We start from the raw sequence: 25,087 nt of genomic DNA, 5'->3' as shown, positions 1-25,087 counted from the left end.
TCTATAAAATGGTACCTCTTTGTTAAATAGTTATTTTCTTGGATGACATGCTAGGTCTTCTGCAGAATCAGAAGAGATGATTGAAGAAAAAGGAGAAGGGACCACACCCTGAATCTTCTTTTTAAAAATCACATTCACTAGCCATTCATTAATTCATCAGTCATTTGTTGAGCATCTGCTATATGTCAAATACCATGGTAGGAGCTGAAGACTCAAAGATGAATAACATAAAGCTTTGTCCTTGCAAAGTTGGCTGTACTACTGGGGGAGACAGACCTGTAAATGAATAATACAGCGAGTAAGGACTAATAGACAATTGTTGTGAGAAGGGGAAGCAAGGAATGACTCACTGTATAGTGGAGAGTCAGGAACATCCTCATTCATGAGTCTTAAGGGATTCACTGAGAATTTGGGGGCTAGAGAAGGGCAGTCCCGGAAAAGGAAATCGTGCAAAGACCATGGTGGTTTGAAAGAGTGTGGAGATGTTCAGAAGCTGGAGGGGAGCTCAATGAGACGCACAGGTAGGATCATGCAGGAGGAGAACCTGAGAATGATGCTGGGAAGGTGCCATGTTTCATGCTAGGGATTTCAGACTTTCTCATGGAAGAAATGATGTAATGATATTACATGGGGAACTGATTTGATCAGAATCTAATAAGAAATTGTAGAAATACTTAGTGAATGAGACACTGAATCTACAGAGATAATTGAGCAATTGTCCTTCAGAATAGCTTTTTGGGGACGCTCATTTAAACATTTTTGTTCAAATAAGTTTGAGAAAAACTGCATCTTCATTTTCCTCCTGGAGAAATTTTATATACCAGAACTTACTAGTGGCTCCATGAAGACCAGCACTAAAGATGTTTGTGTTACTTTATTTAACTCAGAATTTCCCAAATCTGCATGCACATAAAATGACTGCCAGAAGAAATACTGGACATCCAGTTTAAAGTTCAATTTGTATTAAGGAGGGCACATATTGCATGGAGCACTGGGTATTATATGCAAACAATGAATCATGGAACACTACATCAAAAACTAATGACTGTATGGTGACTAACATAATAAAAAAATTATAATTAAAAAAATAAAGTTGAATTTCAGATAAACAATGAATACTTTTTAATAGAAGTAAGGGATATTGCATGGGATGTGGTAAATGGAATTAGAATTCTAAGGGACACTTGAACAATGCTTTACACTTCAAAGATATTTTCTGATGTGTTTCTGATGAGACAAGAAAAAGACTACACTCCCTAGAACTCTATGCATCCCTAAGATCTGCTTGATGAAATTTCAACCTCTTCATATTTATTGTGGTAGGTACTAAATATTTGTTATCTTGTGTGTGTGTGTGATGAGAACTTTAAAATCTACTCTCCTAGAAACTTTCAAGTATACAGTACAGTATTATTAACTATAGTCTCCATGCTGTATGTATATTATATCCTCATGACTTATTTTAGAACTGAAAGTTTGTACCTTTTGATTCCCTTCACCCATTTGGTGACTCCCCCTCTCCTCTGTATCTGTAACTTTGAGTTTTGTTTTTGTTTTTCTTTTTTTAGATTCTACATATAAGTGAAATCATATGGTATTTATTTTTCTCTCTCTGACTTATTTCACTTAGCATGATGCCCTCAAGTTCCATCCATATTGTTTCAAACGGCAAGACTTTTTTCTTTTTTGTGGGTGAATAATATTCCATTGCAGATATATAACCACATCTTTATCCATTCATCCATCAGTGGACAATTGGGTTGCTTCCATATCTTGGCTACTGTGAGTATTTCTGCAATAAACATGGGGGTGCAGGTTCTAGTTAGTGTTTTTTCTTCTGGTAAATACCCAGAAGTGAAATCACTGGATTATATGGGAGTTCTATTTTTAATTTTGTGAGAAACCTCCATACTGTTTTCCACAGTGGCTAAACCAATTTACATGCCCATCGGCAGTGCACTAAAGTTTCTTTTTCTCCACCTCTTAGCCAACATTTGTTATTTCTTGTCTGATAGTAGCCATTTTAACTGGTGTAGAGTGATATCTCATTGTGGTTTTGATTTGCATTTCTCTGATGATTAGTGATGTTGATCATCTTTGCATGTACCTGTTGGCCATCTATATGTCTTCTTTGGAAAAATGTTTATTCATATCCTCTGCCCATTTTTAAAACACATTATTTAATTTTTTTAAAAAGATTTTTACTTGACAGATAGAGAGCACAAGTAGGCAGAGCAGCAAGCAGAGGGAGAGGGAGAAGCAGGCTCTCCGACAAGAAGGGAGCCCAACGTGGGCTCCATCCCAGGACCCTGGGATCATGACCTGAGCTGAAGGCAGACGCTTAACCGACTGAGCCACCCAGGCACCCCACAGATTATTTTTTTGCTGTTGAGTTCTGTGAATTCTTTATATATTTTGGACATTAACCCCTTAACAGATAATATGACTTGCAAATATCTTCTGCTCTCTCATAAGCTAACTTTTCATTTTATTGATGATTTCCTTTGCTGGGCACTTTTTAGTTTGATGTATTCCCACTTGTTTTTGTTTTTGCTTTTATTGCCTTTGCTTTGGTCCCAAATCCAAAATATCGTCACCAGAAACAATGTCAAAGAGCTTATTGGCTATATTTTTTTCTAGGAGTTTTATGGTTTCACATCTCATGCTCAAATCTTTAATCAATTTTGAGTTAATTTTTGTGTGTAGTGTAAGCAGTCCAGTTTTATCCTCTTCATGTGGCTGTCCAGTCTTCCCACCAACATTTATTGAAGAGGCTATCATTTCCCCATTGCATATTCTTGTCTCCTTTGTCATAGATTAATTGACCATATGTACATGGATTTATTTATGGGCTTCTGATTCTGTTCCATTGATTCATGTTTCTATTTTATGCCAATACCATACTGTTTTCTAAAGTCTCATAGAAAATGTATTGTTATTCTTTTTTACTTTATTTTATTTTCTAATTTTTTTGAGTATAGTTGACTCACAATATTACATTAGTTCCAGGTGTATAACATAGTGATTCATCAAGTTTATACATTATGCTATGCTCACCACAAGTGTAGCTCCCATCTGTCACCATACAACACTATCACAATACCATTGACTATATTCCCTATGCTGTACCTTTTATTCCCATGACTTATTCATTCCATAAATGGAGGCCTGTGCCTCCCACCCCTTTTCACCCATTTTGCCCATCTTCCCACCCCTCCCCTCCAGCAACCATCAGTTTTCTTTTTAAGAAACAGGCCTGTTTCTGTTTTATTTGTTTTTTTTTTCTTTTTTTTTTTTTTTTAGGTTCTACTTATGAGTGAAATCATGTAATACCATAGTATTTTGATTACTGTAGTTTCATAATATAGTTTGAAATCAGGAAGTGTGATGTTTGACATCTCCAACTTTGTTCTTCTTTCTCAAGATTGCTTTGGCTGTTCGGGGTCTTTTGTGGCTCCGTGCAAACTTTAACATGGTTTGTTCTATATCTGTGAAAACTGCCATTGGGATTTTGATAGGGATTGCATTGAATCTGTAGATTGCTTGGAGTAGTATGGACATAATTTAACAATATTAATCCTTCTAATTCATAAGCATGGAATATCTTTCCATTTATTTGTGTCTTCTTCAATTTCTTTCATCAATGTCCTACAGGTTTCTGTGTATAGGTCTTTCACCTCTTTGGTTAAATTTATTCCTGTTTTATTCTTTTTGGTGCAATCATAAATAAGATTTTTTTTCTTAACTTCTCTTTCTAATAGTTCATTGTTAGTGTATAGAAATGCAACTGATTTTTGAATGTTAATTTTGTATCCTGCAATGTTACTGAATTCATTTATTAGTTATAACAGTTTTTTGATGGCATCTTTAGGGTTTTCTATATAAAATATTATGTCATCTACAAATAGAGACAGTTTTACTTCTTTCTTTCCAATTCTGATGCCTTGTATTTCTTTTCTTGTCTAACAGCTGCTGAATAACAAAATCCAACCAAGTAAATTTGAAGATCTAATTGGCTTTATTAAATGATTCATGAATCAGGCAGCACCCAATCTAGCAAGTAGAGAGGCACCCCAAAGAGTTGTACACAACGGAAGGTTCTTATAGATGGGGGTAGGGGCAAGAAAGTTACTAGTACAAGAAAAGGATTGTTCCAGAGGAGGCTGTTTGCTAGGGAAAGAGCAAAGTGTCTTATCTTGCAGATGACCTCATCTTACTTTGGGGGATGGAGAGGACCCAGATGACAGACTCATTGGCGCTGATGGAAAGACAAATTTCCTGACTGACCGGTTAAGGCCACATTTCTGAGGAGCCTGAAACTGCAATTACATTGGGTATTAAGTCCAAGTTTGGGAATTCAGTCTAAATGACACCAATTTGGGCCCATAGTTTTCTTTTTTTTAACAATTCCCTCCTTTTGATCAGACTCTCAGTTTAACTGAGAGATAAGATCAAATCTTAAGGAATTAAAACCACTCTCAGCTCCTACTCTAGTTCAGTTTTTGTTGCTCCTTTCTGTGGTATGTACAGATCATAACGTTTTTACTTAGCCTCTGTGATATTCGTAGGTCACGGCTTCTGGTTCACATTCTTCAAATTGGTTATTTTTTTCATTCCTTTGATGTTCCAGTGTTGGGGAGATCACTTGCTTGGTGGTTAGTCGCTGCAAAACATGCACTTAAAGATTTTGAGAGAATACAATGCACCAGGGAGATTATTATGGTTACTATAAGCAGGATAATTCCTAATATTTGGAGTGCACTTTAGAGCCATGGTCCTTAAGACCTAAATCATTCAAAATCAAATAAGTCAAAGAAAGGCCCCATGGAAGGAGTCACTGTTTAAAGCCAAGCAGCTTGTTCTTATGTAATTGAATTTTAACTTCCCCAGAAGCATTAATCTAGGCATAGCACGTAGTGTTGGACACAGAACAGATACCTCCTTGCTCAGCTAAAAGATAATCAAGAGATATTCTATTACCAAGGACAACTTTGGCCAGAGAGTCTAAGGATTTTTGTTGGGCTGCTATTGCTGTAGTTTGTAATGATTTTAAGAATCAAGGAGGTTTTTAAAAATTAATTAATTTATTTGAGAGAGAGAGACCGAGTGGGGAGGAGGAGCAGAGGGAGAGGGACAAGCAGACTTCACACTGAGCATGGAGCCCCATATGGGACTGGATCTTATGACCCTGAGATCATGACCTGAGCCAAAATCAAGAGTTGAACACTCAACAAACTGAGCCACCCAGGTGCCCCAAGAATTAAGGAGTTTTTTTTTTTTTATCATAGCTTCATTTACATTTATCCCTAACCAGGGAAATAGGGACCTGCCAAAAGAAGTGTCCTTTTTAATTCAACAACGTGAATTTAGGGGAGTGACCAATGAGATGTCTTATTTTGCTTGTGAAAATTTAGAGTCATGGTTAGATTTTTTTCCCCAGCCTGAAATAAAAGAGGTTACCCCTGCTAAGCAGTGGCCTGGGAGATGAGGGAGCCATCATTCTAGGCCAGTGTCAGAGTAAAGGAAAGGAAAGAAAGAGAAAAGCTTTTTTTAAAAAATTTTTTATTGTTATGTTAATCAAAAATGGGGGCACTAACTGCTAGGATAAATGAGGCAGAAGAGAGAATCAGTGATATAGAAGACCAAATGATGGAAAATAAAGAAGCTGAGAAAAAGAGAGATAAACAACTACTGGATCACGAGGGCAGAATTTGAGAGATAAGCGATACCATAAGACGAAACAACATTAGAATAATTGGGATCCCAGAAGAAGAAGAAAGAAAAGCTTTTATGTTTAAAGTATAAGGTCTTGATCTGGTGTCTTGACAGAAGCAGGCTACCTCCATGTCAGCTACTTCTTCCTCATCAATTTGATTTGGAGGTCTCTAGCATCTTTTAGTTTTGCTGCAGTAAAACTAAAGTAAAAAGAAGCAAGCTTCTTTTTGATGGCATCTCTGATGATGCCTTAGAATACCAGTCACTAGGCTCTAGACTTTGACTTAGAGGTTCCTTTGAATTAAAATCCAGTAAGGCTTCTTGAGCATAAAACCTTAGAGACATAGCTGGTCATACTAGTAAGAGACAACAAGGGATCAGTAGAATGTTGCATACTGGTAGAATTTCAAGAATTTCACAAGGTTTCTGTTAAGAGTCCTATGATTTATCCACTGAAGTGCATGCCTTGATCACTGGGGATAGTGGAAAGTACATCCCAATTGGGAAACAAGTTTGTATTATTATTTTTACTGTGAGGGCATCAGCCTTGTGACTTTAACCTATCTAGAAAACACATCTAGAATAACAAGAATATATTAATAATTCATACTAATTGGCAGTATACTTAAATTCAGTTGCAGTGTTAAAATTTTTTAGAATTCTCTGTACCAATGTCTATTCATAATTTGAGTCATCTTAAATGTACTATGGTCGGTGAAGGAATGCAAAACTAATAAATGAGGTTTGTCAGGGAGCTAAAAAGAACCAACTGACCATCTTGGACTTCTCATGGCCCTGACTGTTTACTGAATTTACAACCATTATTTGTCTATATTACTTTTTTCCCACAAAACAGACTGTAGCCATGTCACAATGACATTAGGATAACAAAAGTCTGGCAATGAGAAGACAGGTTTTGCAGAAGCAGAATAGACTTTATCTACATGTACCATAATTTTATAAATATAATCTAAAAAAGTCTTAATAGTATTTCTTTGACAATATTTTCCATGTAATTTACATATTAAATAAGCCTAATTAGTTTAATAAATCTTTTGGAATACCCCAGGTTCAAAAGACTTTTTTTTTTTTTAAGAATTTGATTTGGGGAAGTTTGCCAAAAATACCAGAAAAGGTTTCAAAGTACAATCATAGATTGTTATAAAACTTAGTATTTAAAAGGTCAAGAAACTTTTGTAACCTTATCAAAAGTAGACCAAAGTCCAAGAAAACTTTGTCCTCTGAACAGAGAGAAGATCAAAGTTTAATTTTGTGTAACTGAATGGAGTTTGCTGCTTGGGATGCATTAAATTGAACACAACCTAAGGAAGTATTGGAAGCAAAGAACCTTTATTACTTGTTATAAATAAGGAGACAGGGAGATAGCTCTCAAAGCACTGTCTTCCTGTGGAGTTAGCACAGGAAGCTTTATTCAGTGTATTAAGGGGCAGGGAGCTTGCATGTACATTAAGGAACTCACACATATTCTATCACTTAGGCACTTTGGCTCGGTTGTACAAGTCTAGCATGTCAACATGCTAGTGCATACATCATATGTCCAAAAAAATGGCAGGAAACCCAACCCATAGAAGGAGATCTTTGTATTATAATGAGCTAAAGGTAACTTCAGGACAAGTCAGGGGGGCTTCTACACAGGTCCAAACCTGGTCAAATTGGCTTGCATAAGAGGCCACCAGGCAAGATGTACCTAGCAAGGGACTATCAAATGAAACAACTTTGCATCTCTTTGGTGGGAACTACTGGTTTTGCAGGACAAAACATATTCTTTCCCTGCTTTTGTCCCTTCCTCCTCCTCCTTTCTGCTAATAATTTTCAGCCCTCTGGTTTGAGTAACTTCCAGTTGCACCAGCTTACTTTGGATATTAAAACTTACTTTAATCTTAATCAGCTTGACCACACATTAAAATTTTAATTTTTAAATAAATTTCTATTTTCTTTCCATATTCTCATTTTGTCCTCAGTTTTCACTTTAAGCCAGCTTCATTTTAAGACAAAATTATTATTATTTACATGTCTCATATCTCATTTTCTGGCATATGAAGATGTTTCTCTTAGTATTTTTAGTAGTTTTAATTATATATCAGAATTTTTAACCCTTAGTGATCTTGGTTTCTAGTGAACACTAAGCAATTGTGAACGATCTGTCATACCAACATTTTTTAAAATTGCAAATTTATGAATGCATTTAAAAATTTTTAGAAGCATATGCCTTTTTATTTTAATGTAACATTAGCATATCTAAATATTTTTAGTTTCTCTGTAATAAGCCAAAGTAGATAAACTTATATTTAGTAATTAGTATTCTAATATTTTGTCTTATTTGGAAATGATTTAGATATTTAATGAATTTAACTCAACCCATTACTTAACTTAGCAAAACTTCTAAGATTTTTAAGTTACCAGAAAGATTGGGGAAAACTTGTGTTGGGGAGGAAGAAATTTTATTTTCCCTTTAAGGCCTCTAGCTGGACTAAGAATCAAATTGACATGAGACAGATTTATGGGAGAAAATCAAATTTAGTTTCCTACATGCAGAGACTCTGCATAGACATGAAATGTTAAGGTCAGGCAATATGAGGCTAATATGACAACTTGAGCTAAAGAGAAGAGTAGGAGTCTGGGGATACAAAGGGGAGGAAGACTGTTAGCAGGAAGGTACAAGGAGGTGTTTGGAAACAAAGGTTGCCCTGCTATGCAGATAAGTTTCTTAGATAAAGAGGAATCTCTATTAGTAGGTCTTTTTCCGGTACAGGCAGGCAGTTGATGGTTGGGGGTGGGGGATAAAAAGCTTTTCCTGAATCTGCTGGGTTTTGACTGCTTTTAACTCAAAATAATCTTCATGCCTAAGTGGCCCATCTTGGGGGTGGTCTGCCCTTGGCCCCTACACTATTTGGAAAATTTGCCTAAAACTTTTTATTTAACCTACTTGTTTTTATTTTTTTAAGCTTTATTTATTTATTTGAGAGAGAGACAGAGAGTGAACACACAAGTTGGGGGGAAGAGGCAGAGGGAGAGGGAGAGAGTACTTAAGCAGACTCCACACTGAGCACAGAGCCTGATGTGAAGCTCAATCTCACGACCCTTGAGATCACAACCTGAGCTGAAACCAAGAGTTGGCCACTTAACCAACTGCACCACCCAGGCACCACTAACCTACTTATTTTTAATAATTATGTTTAGAATAGGGGCACCTGGGTGGCTCAGTCATTAAGCTTCTGCCTTCAGCTCAGGTGATGATCCCAGGGTCCTGGGATTGAGCCCTGCATCAGGCTCACTGCTCGGCGGGAAGCCTGCTTCTCCCTCTCCCACTCCCTCTGCTTGTGTTCCCTCTTTCGCTGTGTCTCTCTGTCAAATAAATAAAATCTTTAAAAAAAATAATTATGTTTAGATTACTTACAAAAACTTTATTAAACATTAGACAAAATGAGTCATTATTCTAAGCTATTTTTTTTGTGGATAAATCTTAGAAGAGATAACATAAACTTATTTGGCTAGTAAACTCAGGTAGAATACAAATTTTGTATTTAATGTCAATAGCTCCAAAGACAGATTTATTTTTGTAGGGGCCAAGGGAAGGCCGCCCCAAAATGAACCACGTTGACTTTGAGATTAATTTGAATTAAAAGCAGTCAAATCCCAGCAGTTCAGAAGTTCCTTACCTCCCTTTTGACTTCCTGCTTTACCAGGAAGAGAGTTATTAACAAAGATTCCTCTTTACCTAAGAAACTTATCTGCATTATAGGGCACCTGTGTTTTCCAAATACCTCCTTTGACCTTCCTGCTAGTGGTCTTTCTCCCCTTCTTATCCTCAGATCCCTACCCCTCTCTTTAGCTCATATAAGCTCATATAAGCTTGTTGACTATTTTTGGAATTTTCATGTCTGTCTGGATTTTTTTTTTTAATAATTTTATTTATTTATTTGAGAGAGAGAGAGAGAGCATGAGCAAGGTGAGGGGCAGAGGGAGAAGCAGACTTCCCCACTGAGCAGGGAGCCCAAAGTGGGGCTCGATCACCGGAACTCTGGGATCATGACCTGAGCCGAAGGAAGATGCTTAACCGACTGAGCCACACAGGGGCCCCTGGATTTCTTGTACATGCACTATTAAATTTTATTTTTTCCTGTTAATCTGTCTCATGTTAATTTGATTCTAAGTCCAGCTAGAAGAATCTTGAAGGGCAGATGAAATTCTTCCTCCCCAACATTTTGATTAAACCATCAATCTCAAACTAGCTTTTATATCAAATATTTTCCAGATCACACGAACTTGAAAAGCATTTGGGTTAGTTTTAATCATTTTGAGTTTTAGAATGCCCAATCCTTACATGTACATGTCTTCAAACCAACTAAATAGAATTCTTTCACAAATTAATTTTAGCAATACCATTACGATGTAGAAACACATTTACAATACATAGACACACATGAACATGAAGATAGATGAAGACTTTATAGCTTCTATGTTATTTTATTTATTTATTTATTTATTTATTTATTTGACAGAGACAACGCGAGAGAGGGAACACAAGCAGGGGCAGTGGGAGAGGGAGAAGCAGGCTTCCCGCTGAGCAGGGAGCCCGATGTGGGGCTCGATCCCAGGACCCCAGGATCATGACCCGAGCCGAAGGCAGATGCTTAACAACTGAGCCACCCAGGCGCCCCAAAAGATTTTATTTTTTAAATAATCTCTATACCCAGTGTGAGGCTTGAACCTGAGATCAAAAGTTGCATGCTCTACCAACTGAACCAGCCAGGTGCCCCTGATAGCATCTGTTTTAAAATTACTGCCTTGAAATAGGTACAGAATTTACTAATTACAAAAGTCAAATCTGAGTTTGTTTTTCTGGTATATGTAATAAGTTATTGATCTAGGTGGCTAATGCCTTTTTTTTTTTTTTTTTAATATTTGTGGAGAAAACACTTAAGATTTGTATTTGTCCTTGGCAAGTCAAGTTTTAAATCACATTTCCCCTGTTTTTACTTGATAAGATTTAGCTCCCTGGAATTTGAATTTTAAAGGGATGGGCTAGATAAAGAATTCCTGCAGACGACCAGGCAGACCATTTGTATATTTAGATTGTGAAGGCACAGGAGAAAAAAACAAGCACTTTCTAGAAGGACTTTTGTTTTCTTGAGGACGGAAGTTTTACAATACTTATATGTTCTTTGAGATAAATGTGGAAGATTTTGGAATTAGTAACAAGGATTGGTCTTTGAATTATTTTTGGAACTATACCTCTGGTCCTATAAAGACTAGATTTGTAAAACACGGCTGTTTTTAGTTTCTCAAAGAATTGGGCTGTTGCCTAAAACATATCAAATGACTCACACATCCATCTTCCTATGAGAAAGTCTTCTTTTTTTCTGGGTACATTTAGCTTAGGGGAGAAGGCCTAAAAATTTTTTATCGGGCTCTGAATATCAGCTTTTAATTCAGCCAGATTTTTGATTAGAGATTTTTAAAATCTTTTTAAAATATCTTGTTAGGTTTTAGCTGGGACAAACAGTAAAGATTTCTGGCAGTATATAACAACCTCATGGGCCTAAGAGGCATCCTCAAAGAGGGTGTAAAAGATACTATTTTTATAAGATCTAGAGCCACTCCCCAAGGAGCCAAAGAAAGAACCAAGGCAGGCGGGAAGCCAAGCCATGTTCTCAGAATGTAAAACAAAATGATCAAGAAGGAAACAGCTATTCCCAGGAGAGAAGGATCGATAACCAGTGGTTTGGGATTTGGAAAGGAAGGAACACTGTGAATTTTTATTTCCCCTTCTCAGCTGGGCTCAGGCGGTAATCTGTTTTTTAAACAACTTTTGAGGACTCTCCCTGGGTTTAAGAAATTAACTATGGCCCTTAGTTAGTCTTTGACCAGGGAGTGCAAGATCTCTGAGGAGGATCACCTGTAACCCCAGATGGTTTTATTTTAAAAGGTAATCATCTCTCTGGGGCGTCTAGGTGGCTCAGTCGTTAAGCGTCTGCCTTTGGCTCAGGTCATGATCCCGGGGCCCTGGGATCAAGCCCCACATTGGGCTCCCTGCTCAGCGGGAAGCCTGCTTCTTCCTCTCCCACTCCCCCTGCTTGTGTTCCCTCTCTCGCTGTGTCTCTCTCTGTCAAATAAATAAAATCTTAAAAAAAAAAAAAAAGGTAACGATCTCTTCCAAGTGGAAAGGCAGTTCAGCCAGAAAGTAGACTGAGTACTCAGGTAAGAAGGGCAGAGAGGAGCGGTAGGAGTTACGGTAGTGTTACAGCCTTTTGTCCTAGGTACCTACCTAGGTTTCTTGGTAGGTACTTCAAGGAAGTTTTCTTGAGGTTCACAGGTGACCCAAGGTCAATCTAACTTGTTCCATGACCAATTTATCCTATCATGAGAGTCTTCTTGAGGTGGCGAGCACTAGAACAGCCTTTCAATGCTTGATCCATGCCCACTGATTTTGTGCTTTGTGGCCTCTGAGATCCCACCTGCCATAGCCTGTTATTTCCACAAAACAAGACAAGCAGACACGTGCCTTAATATATCAGCAGTACTGCATCCTGATCCTGTGTGCACCACTACCAATTCCTGTGGAAACTTGCTGAGGCTTTCCACCCAGGGAATTGAGACCTGAAAGGCTAGGAGCTTGGCTCCAGGCAGACCATTCTGCCCCCTCAGTTAGGCTCCAGGCAAATATGCCGGTTCAACTGGCTTTGGGCATAACTGTCCCCCAGCTCAAACTCACCCACCCTGTAAAGGAAAGCCAATTAGATCAGGAGCTCAAATGCAAAAAGACAATCCAGACTGAGAGGAGTTTAAGCATAGATCCTGGAAACTATGAGAAAGCCAGTGAACTCAGAGAGTTTGCAGGTACCATGCCTGTGTTTCTCATTGTCCCCAAATGCTGCTGGAAGTTTGCTTCCAATGCCGTCACTGCCACCAGTTCTGTTAAATAACAGAACTCAAACAAGTACATTTGACAATCTAATTGGCTTTATTAAATGATTCATGAATTGGACAGCACCCCATCTAGCAAGTAGAGAGGTACCCCAAGGAGTCATACACAATGGAAGGTTCTTATGATGGGGGTGGGGGCAAGAAAGTTATTAGTACAAGAAAAGGATTGTTCCAGAGGAGGCTGTTTGCTAGAGGAAAAGCAAGGTGTCTTATCATGCAGATGACTTCATCTTTCTTTGGGGGATGGTGAGGATCCAGGTGACAGACTGATTGGCAGTGATGGAAAGAAACATTTCCCAACTGACTGGTTCAGGTCAGACTGCTGGTCTTGTAAATTGGGTCCTGAAGTGTTCCCTCTTCTTCAGTTTTTGGGAAGAGTTTGAGAAGTGTTGGTATCCAACCTTCATCAAATGTTTGGTAGAATTTACCAGTAAAGGCATTTGGTCTTGGACTTTTGTTTGTTGGGAGTTTTTTTTTTTTTTTTTTTTTAAATTACCTATTCAATGTCTTAACTAGTAATTGTGTCTTCAAATATTCTATTTCTTCATGATTCAGTCTTTTTTTAAAAGATTTTATTTATTTGTCAGAGAGAGAGAGATTGAGAGCTCAAGCAGGGGGAGTGGCAGGCAGAGGGAGAAGCAGACTCCCCTCTGAGCAGAGAGCTCAATGTGGGGCTCCATCCCAGGACCCTGGGATCATGACCTGAGCCGAAGGCAGATGCTTAACCAACTGAGCCACCCAGGTCCCCATGATTCAGTCTTGATAGGTTGGATATTTACCCATTTCTTCTAGGTCATCCAATTTGTTGGTATATTATTGTTTCATAGTAGTGTCTTATGATCCTTTGTATTTCTGTGGTATCTGTTGTAATGTCCCCTCTTTCATTTCTAATTTTATTTATTTGAGTTCTCTCTCTCTTTTTTTCTTGGTGTCTAGCTAAAGGTTGGTCAGTTTTGCTCATCTTTAAAAAAATGTGTTTCTTGGGGCGCCTGGGTGGCTCAGATGGTTAAGCGTCTGCCTTCAGCTCAGGTCATGATCCCAGCGTCCTGGGATCGAGTCCCGCATCGGGCTCCCTGCTCCTTGGGAGCCTGCTTCTCCCTCTGCCTCTCTCTCTCTCTCTCTCTGTCTCTCATGAATAAATAAATAAAATCTTTAAAAAAAAAAAAGTGTTTCTCTTTAATGTATCTTTTGTAATTTACATTATTTTTCTTCATTCCTCAGTAACTATATGTGCCTATAAATACAAGTTGCCCTTGTCATTGATAAAGATATATTTCCTTCCTGGTGATAGAGTTTAGTTAATTAAATAATTTAATTATTCAACACACTTGTGTTGATAGTCTATCATGTACCAGGCACTGAGGATACATAAATGTACAAGGAAGATACGTTCTGTGTCCTTTTTGGCATTTACAATACAGTGGATAGCTTAAACCAATCTGTGATCATCTAAACTGAGCTTAACCTACTAGTCCTTCATGATCTGGTTCCAGACATTTATTTAGCCCCGCCTCCCACCATCCCCCAACTTGCCCTTTTCTCTAGCCGTATTTGCAATTCTGAAGACATACTGAGCTTCTGTACCTCTGACTTCTGTGCCTTTGCATGTATGAGGGCCTCTCCTCAGAATGCCCCTGCTCTCTCCTTCCCACCTCACTTTTTCCACATCATCCTTGGCCTTCAAGATTCAGTTTAAGCATGACTCTTGAAAGTATTTCCTGACACCACTTCCCCCACTCTGATTGCATGCTCTTTTTTGGTACTGCAAGTATTCTTCCCTACCCAAAGCTAGCTCTATCAGAACATTTGCTAAATAAACTTGCTGTAATTGCTGGTTTACTTGAGTCTTTTTCCCACATTAAACTATTAACCCCTGGAGACCAAGGTGTAAGTCTTCTTCCGTTCTATGTAACTATATTCTCACCATGTAGCATCAGTCCTGCCATATATTCTGTAAGTATTTGTTGAATTATAAACTGAGAGTCACTATCTTTCCATCTGATATTGGTAGAACCTCATCCATATTCTCTTATTGTCATCACAATGCTGAATGATCCTGACATGAATTGTCAGGAAGAAAATATTATTTTCCATCTTGAGAACTATAGTAGTACATCAAGTTGAAACACATGCACACAAAAACTTTAAGTACCCTCTGAAGAAAAGTTTAAAATAGTGCTACTTGTTGGTTTCTAAGAACCATAGACAAGGCTGTGCCTGGGGTCATTAGGAGGGGGCAGCTTCACCCACAAAGGTTCTTTGTCAAAGAGGCTGATTTATAAACAGTCATGATGATTTTGCAAGTGGTAGCTGTGGCTTCCAGCAAGGAACGATCGGTATCTCCTCAGCGTGGTAGGATGGCGGGGCTTGCCTCGGTCTGTATAGTCATACCTTATGCTCAGATAAGAACTGTTCTGAGTAGTATCATCTATAAATGCCAAATGCCAGAAGGAAAGTTAGAATAATCCTCCATTAGAGGATAATAAAGTTGCAGCTTAGCTAATTATGGCTTTATTGGAATAAGAGTTAAGAATGAGCATGGAAACATACCTCTTCTGTGTCTTGTTCTTTTATTCCATTTCTGTAGTACCCATCTCTCCTGGTTCCATTTTTACCACCCAACCAAGACAGGTGAGTAGATGCAGTGGGGCCATAGTTTAAAGACTGAAGCCCTTACAATGGAGAGAGTGGCTTCCACAGCAGAGAGCTTATGCTGTGTCCCTTAGGAGTCCAAACAGAAACATCCCCCTCCTCTCCTAGTCACACCCCCTAATTTTGAGTAGTTGTTTTAAAATCTCAACCACCAAGATTAAAATGGAACCTAGCCACCCAGAACAAGCTGTCTGTGCCCTGAAGACCCAGGTGATAAGGGGTTTTTCTTTGATCATAATTTGAGGCTATTGGGCTAGGAAGATGGGTGAAGCCTGGGGAAAGAAGATCAGTAGGCACACATTGTAGTGTTGAAAGATGCCTGTACAGTTCTTGCTTTAACTTTTGGGGTTCAGTTTAGTTAAAGGACCAGGTGCTAGAAAGATAATGGTTTGCAAGACAAATACAATCCCCACCCTCGTTACAAGTCCCTTGCCCTTGTGGACAAATAAATATAAGGAGATACAGGCAGGTCTTATGATAAGGGACTTACAAGAAAAAATCACCCTGGAGGAGAGGATAATATGTAGACTGCTGATCAGAGGAAATAAATGAAACTGTCCAGCCCATCTGTGTAGAAGTGTAGATAGCTGCCTTGACTTATCCCGCTCCCGGGAAAGAGTGATGTCAAGGATCTGCCTTGGGCAATGGAGAGTCTATAGCCCAGATGTCCCTGCTTTTTGCAGCTTCTCCAAGTAACTAATATAGTGAGAGAGTAAACAGAGGCAGTGGTGGTAGAATCAGTGATGGCTGGCAGGGTCAGGGTGAGGAATGTCATGGTCAGGGGCATGTCCAAGTGTCTATTGTGTTAGCTGGGACCGCCATGACTGTGTTCCATCCATCAGGAAGGAAATGGCAGCTTGCCATCCCACTGGTGAGGCAGGGCTATTAGCAGCCCAAGCGAGGCTGCAGAAAGAGTAAAAGCAACATGGCACCCGAGGGCAAGGAAAAGCAGCCTGAACACGATGGGGTTTGTGAAAGGATTTACCTGGGGTCTATGCACTCCTTTGGAAGGGGAGAAATGACCAGATTCCGGGTACCCAAAACCCTGGAATTCCCTTCCCCAATGACCCTGAGCCCTCTTCCAGGGCCTGTCCCCGTCTCCCGAAGACTTTGGATTCGGTTGTGGATGTTTGTCGCTGGAAAGGAATTGTCCTTATAGGGTCTCATCTGGACAGTGAGTGAACTTGTATTGTTTTCAGGATGTTCTTTTACCGCTACACTTTGCATGTCCAAGCCAATAAGACAATGGAATGTAATATCTATTTCAAATCGTTAATTGAATGCACGAAGCCCAAACAATATGATGGTGGAGCCAGGAAGAGTCAAATATATTCTACCCCTTTTTTTACAGACACTTTGAAAACATCTGTATTTGTGGTCGTTGGCATTTTACAAGGATGCTCTGGCCCCAGTTTGCTGTTAGGACGGGAGCACAGGCAAGATCCTGTGATTACAAGGTTCCTTGGCAACTGAGTGCCTTAAACAGTGTTGGAAACAGACTATAAAACAGAAGTCTGTACTGTGTCAGGATGCATTTTACAAGAATTCAGTGTCTATGTGGTATTTTTATGATTTGCAAAGCAGCAAGGCAAGTGAGCATGACAGCCCAACATAGTTACTATAGTAATAACCAGTGCAGATTTTGAGATCTCCTAAATTTTTTAAAATTAAAGATGTTGGGGCACCTGGGTGGCTCAGTCGGTTAAGCGACTGCCTTCGGCTCAGGTCATGATCCTGGAGTCCCGGGATTGAGTCCCGCATCGGGCTCCCTGCTCGGCGGGGAGTCTGCTTCTCCCTCTGACCCTCCCCCCTCTCGTGTGCTCTCTCTTTCTCTCTCAAATAAATAAATAAATAAATAATCTTTAAAAAAAAAAAAGATGTTTAGGGGTGCCTGGGTGGCTCAGTTGGTTAAATGTCTGCCTTCAGCTCAGGTCATGACCCCACCTTGGGCTCCCTGCTCAGCAGGGGAGTCTGCTTCTCCCTCTCCCTCTGCCCCTGCTTATGTGCTCTCTCTCTCTCTCACTCGCTCTCTCAAATAAATAAATCTTAAAAAAATAAAATTAAAGATGTTTAAATATTTTGATAGGGCTCTCTCTAAAATAAATCAAAATACAGACTATTCATTAGTTTGCTAAATACTCAGACTTCACAAGGTCCTTTTACAAAGACTCTTAGGAAAAAGTGTTTGGAAATTTAAATAAAATGAGCAGCTGTCGCTGGAGTGACTTCTTGAAACCATAATCCAATCTGACACCTTAATTTTCCTTTGCACTAAAAACTATAGCCTCTCTTCTGGTATTGTCAAGAATTATTGAATGAGGTTAAAAATCACTCCAGGATATAGAGCATAACAATCTCTTTGACAGACTGAAAAATTGATGTGTATCAAAGAAACAACCCTTCACCACTGACCAAATGCAAACCATTCTTGTCATCATAAAAGCAATAAATAATCAGTCTTGGATTGAAATGCATGTTGTGCTCGCCCCACTTCTAACATTCGCAGGGCCCAGTAGAGAATACAAAGAGATGCTGACATGCCGTAGGTCTAAAAGCCATAAACCAAGCTAACAACTTGCTCACCAGAATATGTTCTATCCTTCTATATTAACAGATGTGCTTTCATGATTGGAAGGCAAGCTCAAATTTAGAATTCTTGGACCCCTTAGAGTTGTATGCCCACAACTCCCCTCTCCCAGGCCCCCCTCTCCTCTTCTCACCACCAGCTCCATCCTGTGCTGCAGGGCCTTGTGGAACATGGTCCATGTGGACACCCTAGCCTTGCACATACAAGCTCTATCCAGCTCTCACTACTTCCCCAATAGCTGTCCATGCCCACCTGCAGGTCTAGGAGTGGGTTTCCGGCTTTTCTGTCTACCCTTGAGCCAGACCTAGGGAAGAGACCAGTGCAGGCCCTGGAAGAGGGCTCAGGGTCATTGGAGAAGGGAATTCCAGGGTTTTGGGTACCTGGAATCTGATCTAGAAGAGAGGTCATGGGTGCCAGTTTGGGTGTGTCCCTTTGGCCATGAAGGGAGGGCATGGCCAGAGAAGAGCAAGAGTGAGCTCCCTAAAGTATGGGATCCAGGGCAGGAGCTTCTCTCGCCCACATCACAGGGTGGGTCCGAGGTAACTTCTTTGCACTTGACTAAGGCTGAAACCACCCTGCTCCTATTTAACAGTGTTATTCTCCCACAGTGCCTTGTCTACTTCCCTTGAATAATTTTTATAGGCTTCTGGACAAACACTAGGCTGTGCCATCATTCACGGGAAAATAGCCAAAGTAGTTTCCAGATATTACTGGAAGTTTGGGCCATAGAGAGGATATTGAAAGCAGGGAACCGAAACTCTCCTCTTGCATTTGGATCCTTCTTCAACATGGCAAACTTTCTACAGCAAGCAAATGCATTGACTCCTTATGTCAGGTCCCCCTTCCCCACATCACCTGTACATCTTGGTCCTCTGTCACATGCCCTGCATCACCTTCACCTCTGTCCCATGGTTCTCTTAGCTCTTGCCCTTGGTATCTCCCTGTCTGCCATCAACAGTTTCTTTGTGGGTCAAGACTTGACCTAGATCTCCTGAATCCTGGTATGTGCTGCTTTGCCCACAGAATGTCAATTCACCCCCCTCTGCCTCCCTCCCGCCGAGTGACTCATCTGGGGGCAGAGAGAGAAGGCCAGACCTACCTGAAAAAATGTGCCCTGTGGATCCTGGAGATTTGGTTGCTCTGTACTTCACATTTGATTTTACTACTTCAACCAATGTAATCAGAGAGATGAGAATAAAGCTATTGTTGACATTTTCTCATTTCATCTTGGGAACTAGAAAATGAAAAGAAGTATCTTTTTTTTTTTTTTGAGGGGGCATCTCCCTTCCACTTGTACTCTGCTCCTTAGCTCATTTCCTGCTGGGGCAATTTCAGGTTCAACTTGTTTTTTAAAGTTATGAATCCCATGAGTGACTCAAAACCAGTTTGGGGAGAGGGAAAAAAAAAGCTAAGCTGGCTGTCTATAAAGTAGTGAATATGTATTATTATTCGTGGAACTTTTGGCAAACACCCACAAAGGCCTTATTCATCCATTCATTCAGTAAAAATATGTTGAAGCAAAAATATGCTCAGTGGATGGTGTCATATATAAAGGCAATTAAATACTCTTTTCTGAGAGATGCATACTTTTTTTTTTTTTAAGTCAGATCCTTATTTTTCTCATGGCAGCAACAAAACTTAGAAGTTGTAGTTACTATAAATTTGTCAACTGTGTTGCTATTTTTTTGAAAAAGGAAATTATGGAGTTCTGTTAACCCAGATATACTATGATAATGAGTTGATGTGTTAAACATTTACTTTCTAAGTCACAGAGCTGAGAGAGACCTCGAAGATGCTACATACAACTTTTCTTATTTTTTTTTTTTTTTAAAGATTTTATTTATTTATTTGACAGAGACAGAGATAGCGAGAGCAGGAACACAAGCAGGGGGAGTGGGAGAGGGAGAAGCAGGCTTCCTGCTGAGTAGGGAGCCCGATGTGGGACTCGATCCCAGGACCCTGGGATCATGACCTGAGCCGAAGGCAGACGCTTAACGACTGAGCCACCCAGGCGCCCTACATACAACTTTTCAATTTCATTAATGAGAAAAGGGAGTCTTAGGGTGAATGACTTACTCAGCCTGTGGCAGAGCCAGAGTCTGGATCTTCCATCTTTCTTTCTTTTCCTTTCTTTTTTTTTAAAGATTTATTTATTTATTAGAGAGAGGGAGAGAGAGCAAACGCACACGAGCAGGGGGAGGGGCAGAGGGAGATGGAGAGAGAGAATCTCAAGCAGACTCTGCTGAGCGCAGAGACTGATGTGGGGCTCAATCACACGACCCTGAAACTATGACCTGAGCCGAAACCAAGAGTTGGATGCTTAACCACTGAGCCACCCATGCACCCCTGGATCTTTCATCTTTCTATGTGCAAGCACTTCCTCCAGGAGGAATAATCATGATAGTTATTATTTATTTATTATGAGAGCAAGGTAGTACTGATATTCCACATCTTTGTAAGACAGGCATTATTATTTTTAGAGACAGAGAAAGCAAGGCTAAGAGAAAATGTCACTTAGCCAATGATTTCCCAACTACCTAGGGGCAGAGCCAGGATTGGAAAAGCAAGAATCTGATCCTCAAGGTCACATTCTTTCCACACTCCCACCATACTTTCCACCACTTTTCCATACCCCCCACTGCCGGGAGCATTTTCTTCTCGTTGTCGTCTTTTCTTATATAACTAAGACCAAATGGGGACGAATGACAATCTGTCTCCAAGTTGATATATTTGTCTACTTGGTCATTTGTTCCTTCCTTCAATCTTCTCTGTGTAAACACATTGAATCAAGTGCTATGAAAGATGAACGTGTAACATATACAGACCTGCCCCTTAAGCTATCCCATGTCTAATAGGGGATATAGGACTTGCTCACAAGTAACTGTAGTATAAAATAGAATATAACAACAAATTATCAGAAGTACAAAGTGTTACAGGCATTCCTGTGTTGGAGGAAAATAAGATAATTGGATACAGTTTGGAAGGTTTAAGCATTCTGGGGAAAAAAATATCTTGCAAAGATTATGAGTTGTTTCACTCTTTGGCCTGTAGGTGGGGAAAGAGGGCACATGCTCAGGGAGATTTTCTTTGAGAATGAGTGTAACGCTTTATCGAAGAATAATTTGAATTAACGAACTTAGGGGAAGATGAGGAAATTTGGATTTTCCAAATGGGTCCTTGGAAAATAAAGAACTTCTAAATTTCTAGACAGTCAGGCTTCTAAGATGTAAAAATTTTATACGCTAACTAAAATTTAGTTAACAACTAAAAATATATAGTCATTACATTTGCTGGGCTTTCACCCTGAGTTATATAAATTTGAATGAATTGGTACATAAGTAAACATTCAAATTTTTGTGGAAATGAATAAAAAGTCAGTTGAATAGGAAGAAAAGGGCAAGAGCTACACTTAGTTATTTTTTTTAATATTTAATATTTTTATTTATTAGAGAGAGAGCTAGAGCATGAACTGGGGGAGGGACAGAAGAAGAGAGAGAGGGAGAAGCAGACTCCCAGCTGAGCAGGGAACCCGACATGGGGCTCAGTCTCAGGACCCTGAGATCATGATCTGAGCTGAAGGCAGCCACTTAACTGGCTGAGCCACCCAGGTGCCCCCACACTCAGTTATTTTTGCAAGGATATTTGCAACCCTACATGGCTATTCTATGGGGGGAAATATAAAATCGGAGCATGCTACTGGCTCAGTCAGTAGGGCATGTGACTCTTGATCTCACAGTTGTGGGTTCGAGCCCCATGTTGGGTATAGCGATTACTTAAAAATAAAATCTTTAAGTTATATATATATATCTTCAGGATGTTTTAGGGCATTTTAAACTTAAATTACTTCGACTGAGGCAGGTAAGAATTTCAAAGCAAATTTAGATCTTTTTTTGTTCACAACCTAATAGTCTGGTGAATTCTAACTCTGGTTTTGAGATTCTTGGACAAATGAAAAAGAAATGCAGTATACATGAGCAGGAAAGCATGCTCTAAGACTAACTAGGTTAAAGCCCATAGCAACAGAAGAAGAAAATTATTACTCAGCCTTTGAATGCTGTCTTCAGATGTATTACTCCTGTGCTCACAACATGCTATTTAAGTTAAAAGTTAAGGGGCGCCTGGGTGGCTCAGTCGGTTAAGTGTCTGCCTTAGGCTCAGGTCATGATTTCAGGGTCCTGGGATTGAGCCCTGAGTAGGATCCCTGCTCAGTGGGGAGTCTGCTTCTCCCTCTCCTTCTGCCCCTCCTGCCCCCCTCACCAGTGCTCTCTCTCTCTCTCTCTCTCAATTAAATAAATGAAATTTTAAAAAAAAGTTAAAGAATACTCATAATAACCACAACTTCAAGAAAAGGCATAAGGAGGACTTTAACTAGATCTGTGATATTGTATTTCCTTAGAAACATCTCAAGTAAACATGGGGGAAATTAGAACAATCAGGATGGTGGTGACTAAGAGCCTGTTATTTTGTTCTCCCTCCTTCTTGTCTGTTTGAAATGCCTCATGATAAAACACCTGCCCACAGGCTTTAGAAAGACTTAATCATTTTTATAAGTCATCAAATCATTCTGCACACCCACTCTGACATGGGTGTTTTGATTCACCACTGGGAGAATGACACCATAAAAGTGACTGTATAAAGTGACTAGAACTTCCCACCAGTTAGTGGAGGTAGGGAAAGCAACTGGTCGAAGGAGTGGAAAATTTGGAGGGGCAAGAACTTCTCTGTTCTTGGTGGCAGTGCTGTGGGCAGGTGCGTGGTGGGGGCAGAGCAAGGGGGGATGCGGGTCCTCCTCCTTCAGAGCAGGTTTTCTCACTGCTGGGTGCTGCTGGGCCCCTTCTGAGGGGATCTGGCTATCAGAGAACCAAAGAATGCCTTTTCAAGGGTCTAGGGAAAGTGTCCCACCCACAAAACCTCTCAATTACTCTGTGAAATGTCACATTTGTTGAGTTTAGATTTCCAGAGATAACAGGGAAGGAAGACCTGTATGATACCAAATTGGATACCTGACCCTCTTTTACTTATAACTGCCTCCTTCTGTCTCATAGTGTGGTTTGGTGTGAAGGCAGAAGATTTAGCTGAAGACGGCCTTACCTAAAAGGATGGTGATTAAGGGAAAGCACTTTAGAAAAGTGTCCAAATCTTCCAGGATGTTCTCAGTCCAAAAGTAGTATTCTGTGACTTGACAGTTGGCTGGGTGGAATGTATTCTGGGCTAGGCTTGGGGGTCCTCATAGCTATCAGATAGAGTTTCAGGCAAATTTGTAAACTAGGTGAGGAATGTTCTTAATATCTGATGTGAGAGACTGGCTTCTTCTTCTTCTTCGTATTATTATTTTTTTCTTTTAGAGAGGATGAGAGAGGGTGGGGGAGAGCCAAAGGGAGAGGGAGAGAGAGAGCCTTAAGCAGACTGCACGTCCAGTATGGAACCCAGTGCAGACCCTGACATGGGGCTCGATCTCCCACAATCCTGAGATCATGACCAGAACCTAAATCAAGAGTCGGATGCCTTACCCACTGAGCCACCCTGGTGCCCTGAGACTGGGTACTTTCAATGAGACAGTGACTCTGCTAAGCATTTCCTTGTGTGCATTATTTTACTTAAGTCTCACACCATTCTTTAAGATACAAAGTTTCTTCCCTATTTTGATTATAAGGAAATAGGCTCAGAAGTTCAATAACCTGACAACAGTCACTGGGTACACAGTAGAATCAGGATTTGAACTCAGATCTGTCACAGTTTATGCTCTCTTAAGAGGCCCCAGACTGCCTCCCCTTTCTTCATGCTCATCTTTGGAGACTTTAATCTTACTTTATGTTCTTTCTTTAGAGATACGGGGGGTGGGGTATATGAAGATGCAGAAAAGGGCTTGGTGGCAGCTTTAGGGCTGGAGTAAGAAGTCCCTCCTCCTCTCCAAGTCGGTCCCTCCAGATCCTATGTCCTCATATGTCCTTGGGGACATTGTCCATCATCATGTACAACGTACTCTCCATCTACATCAGCATACAAGCATTCCTCAGCATACAATGTGTGCAGGTCTCCCTTATCCTTTGAGAAGTGTCCCTGGGACCCTGCGTTTCCCTTTACCTACTACCCGATATGGTAGCTACTAGCCCTATGTGGTGGTGTGTACTTGGCATAAGGCTAGGGTAACTGAGGAAGTGTATTTTTCATTTTATTTCAATTTAATTAACTTTCATTTTAACTTAAAAAAAACTGAAACAGTGTAAACTATTTTCCCACGAAATACAAGCCCACCATTTTCGGCAGATCTATATTTCACCTGAATCATAGCGTCACATAAGGGACGTGGTAATGCATGCATCGTACGTGTCATCTCATATTACCCACAAGTACATCACCTATCTAATCGGTGGATTAGTTTGAATTGCTTTTCACATACACAATGTAACCCTGCAATGTGTTTATTTGGCTATTTTATGTAACATTGAAAATCTTTATTTTTTATTTATTTTTTATTTATTTATTTATTTATTTGAGAGAGAGAGAGAAACAGCATGAGAGGGGATAGGGTCAGAGGGAGAAGCAGGCTCCCCGCTGAGCCGGGAGCCCGATGCGGGACTCGATCCCAGGACCCTGGGATCATGACCTGAGCCGAAGGCAGTCACTTAACCAACTGAGCCACCCAGGCGCCCGACATTGAAAATCTTTAAAAAAAAAAAAGAAAAGGAACATCTTAAGGGGCAGATCTGTAGGTATGGAAAACCTGAAATTTAAAAGGATGGCATCATGCTGATGCAGCATGGAACAGAGCCATAGAGACTAGTAACCACAACTGGGACAGTGATGAAAAGCAGACTGGACAGAGGTAGCTCCCAAATTCCACAGGGAATGGTAATTGCAATTTGCTGAGGCACAGCAAAAATGAAAAAGCAGTTATGTGAAAAAAAAATGCACGTGTGTTGTTTCCATCATATCATATTAAGTAGTACTTCCTAAAATGAGTTCCAGAGAACATTCATCAGGAGAGATGTTTGTAAAAGAAAAAAGGGGGGAACTAGGGTCAAATAAGTTCTAGGTGTGGTGAATATTTTATTTCTTTATTGGAGAGTCACAATGTAACTGAGCATAGTAAAAGCATTGTAATATCTGGTAAAAAAAAAAAGAGAGAGAAATTTTTAAAACTCGATTTAACCCAGTGTCCCCTGAACCTATTTTACCATTAAA

The sequence above is a fragment of the Mirounga leonina genome, unplaced genomic scaffold (genome assembly GCF_011800145.1).
Source record: "Mirounga leonina isolate KUSES-001 unplaced genomic scaffold, KU_Mleo_1.0 Mir_366, whole genome shotgun sequence".
Classification (NCBI taxonomy): Eukaryota; Metazoa; Chordata; class Mammalia; order Carnivora; family Phocidae; genus Mirounga; species Mirounga leonina.
This window is presented reverse-complemented; position numbering follows the sequence as displayed.